Genomic DNA, 4,135 nt, shown 5'->3' on the forward strand with positions numbered 1-4,135 from the left:
TACATGTATTATCTAGCTTAACTTTGGCAGTAATCTCAAGAGAAAGATACTGTCATTTTACCCATGTTATAAATAAAGTAACCAAGGCTTGAAAGGGTTAAAGAGCTTGCCTGGAGGTGCACAGTTGGTATTTGTCCAAGGGAGGAAAAAAAAATAGAGTCTCTCTGACTGCCAAGGCAATTTTCTTGCTGCCATGTTATATTGGATTCCCTTCTATAACACATCCACTTCAATACCTTTGAAGTGGATGCAAGGGATAGCCTGATCCTTCCACAGCCAGAAGAGACTATGGGGCTGCGTAAAAGTGTTTTCCAGGGGCTACCAGATTCAGAGACTAGATGAAAGGACCCCCAGGAATCTGGATCCTGAGACTCAGATTTCTAACTTAGAGGACAGGGTCTTTCTGTGTTTTGATCCAGCTATTCTCACTTCCCTATGGGGCACAGTGCTATGCTAACGACTTACCATCTCTCCTTGCGCGGATTTTATACGACGTGGCAGAAAGCACAGAACTTTGCTGATGGACTCTTTTGGTTCTCACTTTAATGAATAAGTGTACCTGCCAGTCTTGCCTAATTTATCACTCCAGCCTGCTTCCAGATCTCAGTACAAATTGTTTTGGCTTGCATGGAACTGCCATCCCGCCCACGAGCTCCTGGGAGCTTGTCGCTGTACTTGGCTGTGTGTATTGTTTCTTCCGGGCTTGTTGTATGTGAAGTGACCCTGCAAAAGCAAGCTGTCCTTCCTAGCTAGCAGAGCTCTTACCTAGCCAGCAGAGCCCATACCTAGGCATCTCCTCGAAGCTTTAGGGGATACTTCAAGATCCCCCCGACCCTGAGGAATGAATACCAATTCTAAAGAAGCTGTGCCCTCTCCCCCTTAGGCCTTCTGCATTCTCTACTGCAAAGTGTGTCTTAGTTGCCTATTTGGTAATAATCTGGTAGGTAAATTGTGTAAATGAGCCAGGGACTCATTCAACCAAAATTATTTAATAAGCACATGCTATGTGACCCTGCACTTGTGTAACCGACCAAATAATATAAACCACAGACTTTTACTTCAAGAAGTACATGTTACTGGGCTGGGAGATGGCTTAGTGGGTAAACTGCTTGCTACGAAAGCACATGGACCAGTGCTCAGGTCGCTGGAGCCCACATACAGCCAGCCATAGCATGCTGATACAACCCCAGCTCTCCTAAAGCGGGGTGGAAGATGAGTCTAGGTGGTGAGTCAATCGAATCACCAGGAGCCCTGGGGCCAGCTAGCCTGGCATATACAGCAGAGAACAAGAGATCCTGTGGAAAACAAGACAGGACCACCACCCAAGGCTGTCCTCTGACCCCGGTATGCTCACGCATGCATGCACACACACACACACACACATAAAAGAATTTTTAAAGTAGTACATAATGAGAGATTCAGGCATCAAGAACAAATAAATCCTATCACAGTGCAAAATATACTCTTTTGTTATATCAGACAGGATATCCAACATCTCGACATGGGTTTTTTTCCCCTGGGAGTGTTAAGCTGCCTATCATTCAGATGTATGCAGGTCAGAACATTGAGTGGAAACATAGCCTTTCTCCTCTCTGCCACCTACTGACACACATGTGACATAGCAGCCACACCTGCAACACCTCTAGGTGCAGTTGTGACACAACATTGTTATCTACAAAATTTAGGCCCAGGAACCACACAAGCAGGTTACGGAAAAAAAAAAATTAGAACGATACCTCCTGCTCTCAGTAAGCTGACAGTTTTGTGTTGGGTTGCATTCCTAGCTATCCCAGGTCACTGGTAGCCTGTAGGCTACAGTTTGGACATGCCCAGTAGGCCTTACCTGCTGTAAGAGCTCAGAAGAGTCTGGAAAGCTGACTGTGTCTGGGGTCATTAGTAGAGCCATAGGGTTCACAGAAGGACAGGGTTTATACAAGTAGATGAAGCAAGGGGCAACCCCAGACAGGAAAAATGACAAGAAGAAAAATTACCCAAATCCATAGCATAAAACAAGCCTTCCTCCAGAGTCTCAAGTTATTCCGAGTCCTGTCACAACTGATGAACGCCTCCTTTGGAACAGAGAGTCTAGGGGTGGTTGGGTTCTCCTTGGCGGCAGCCGGTGGCTTTTACACTTCTATTTCATTATTCTGAGACATCGGCAAGGCATGTGGGCAGCACACCTGGGGACGTTGCTGTCTGTGCCAGTGAGGTCGCCCTGGAGCCCACAGAGAGTGTATGCACTTCCATTGGAGGGCTTATGTATTCTGACCTGTTCAGGTTCTCTCCCCCTTATCGGTAAGAAATCTTTGTATCTTTCCCCAAGGTTGCTTCTTAAAGGGATTTTGGCTTTAGGGGCCTGGAGGTGGGGTAATATATTTTCTCCCAGGTTTTCCTTTGTTAGTTTTCCTTCTCAGCTGTGCTGGGACAGGGAACCATGTAGACTGATCTCCTCTCCCGCTCTTTATCCTCCCCCCTCAGCCTCCTCAGTGCCTGGTCCACAGCCACGCACCAACTCACCCCAAATTGTTTTTGTCTCCATCACTGGGATGAAAGCACAGTCCATTATGAATCACCTAGCCCAACGTAAATTCCATATTTTGATTACCATTGTTACATCTTAATCCTTGCATTGGGCTGGAGCAATGGCCCAGCAGTGAAGAGCACTGGCTCTCTTCCAGAGGACCCGGGTTCCATTCCCAGCACCTACATGGCAACTCACAACTGTCTACAACTTAAGTTCCAGAGGATCTGACACCTTCACACAGACATGCATGCGGGCAAAACACCAATGCACACGAAATTGAAGTTAAAATTAAACAACAACAACAAAAATCACAACCATACTGGGTGGTGGTGGCCCCAGCACTTGAGAGGCAGAGGCAGGTGGCCCTCTATGAGTTTGGGGATAGCCAGGGCTACACAGAGAAACCCTGTCTGGAAAAACCCAAATGAATAAAGTGTAGTGCATATCAAGTAAAGAACGGGCCAGATCTCTAGCTCACATATGAAACTGATGCACCGTCGGCCGCACTAGGATGAAGCTGCCGTATTTTCACCCTGGCTCCTTCCCAAAGCTCTCTCTACAGAAGGGTGGACTGGGGGAAAGCACACGGGCGTCAGTGCCCGGCAGTTACAGTTAGTCCTTGGTTCTTACCTCCTGAAATTGGAGCATAGCCGTTTCTTCCCCCTCCTCACCCGCTCCCCAGGCTGCCTTTCTATTTCCATGAGTCCTGTGATCTCAACATGAAAAGGAAAGTGTCCTTGAACTCTGAGTAACATTGGCCCTCTCAGATCTCACAGGAATAGAGAATGCAGAGCTAGGGAACTTTCGTGTTGAGGGAATCAGAAATCGCCTGTAACATCCACTGCTTGCTGAAAGTCCTCTTAAAGGGGAAGCCCCTGTATTCCTCGGCAGTTGCATGGGGAAACATTAACTTCACTGATGATGGCTTGGAATGTTTCACAGCAGCTGCTTTCATGGGGTTATTGATCAGGTTCTTGGGGAAGGAAGACCAGTGGGTTGGTGTTTGGAGGTCCCAGATGGAAGGACTGAGTGTTAGCCTCCAGTGAAATCAAACTGAGTCCTGCAGGCTCCCTCTGGAGGGTGTGGCTCTTCCAGGCATCCTTTCCTCTGAAAACATATCTTCCCTAACTCCACATCGATGCACATTTGAACAGAAGACAGGTTAACTGGCCTAGAGTCACCCAGGACTCTTCCTTCAGAAGAGGCAACCTCATGAATTAGGCTCATATGATACTTAAAGGATGGTTAAAATTCCCAGCCGATCAGGCAGGCATTGCAGCCACGCCCCTAATCCCAGAAGGCAGAGGCAGGTGAGACAAGCCAGGTCTACAGAGTGAGTTCCAGGACAGCCAGAGCTACACAGTGAGACCCTGTGTTCAAAGGGGGGTGAATGTGGGGCTCAGCAAAAATTTAAAAACTGGCCCTGTTAATCTGCTTTTTTATATTTTCTTTTTAACTTAAGACAGCATCTCATTGAGCTCAGAATGATCTTTGTTGCGTAGCCAAGGATAACCTTTAACGCCTTACCCTCCTGTCTGTACCTCCCTGTGTGCTGGGACATATACTCTCAGATCCGGTTTATAGAGCTGAAGCGGGGGGGGGGGGGGGGGG

The 4,135-nt window shown here is 47.5% G+C and overlaps 1 protein-coding gene and 1 non-coding gene across 5 annotated transcripts in view; one reads left to right on the forward strand and one right to left on the reverse strand.

The window, feature by feature from the left end:
- Micu1 (mitochondrial calcium uptake 1) overlaps positions 1 to 4,135 on the forward strand; it is a 152,780-nt gene that overhangs the window by 111,350 nt on the left and 37,295 nt on the right. The window lies entirely within an intron of this gene.
- Positions 1,522 to 1,653, reverse strand: LOC115032219. Its single transcript, XR_003837874.1, has one exon. It is a non-coding gene; the product is annotated as a small nucleolar RNA SNORA17 (small nucleolar RNA).

This window comes from Mus caroli, chromosome 10 (assembly GCF_900094665.2).
Source record: "Mus caroli chromosome 10, CAROLI_EIJ_v1.1, whole genome shotgun sequence".
NCBI lineage: Eukaryota > Metazoa > Chordata > Mammalia > Rodentia > Muridae > Mus > Mus caroli.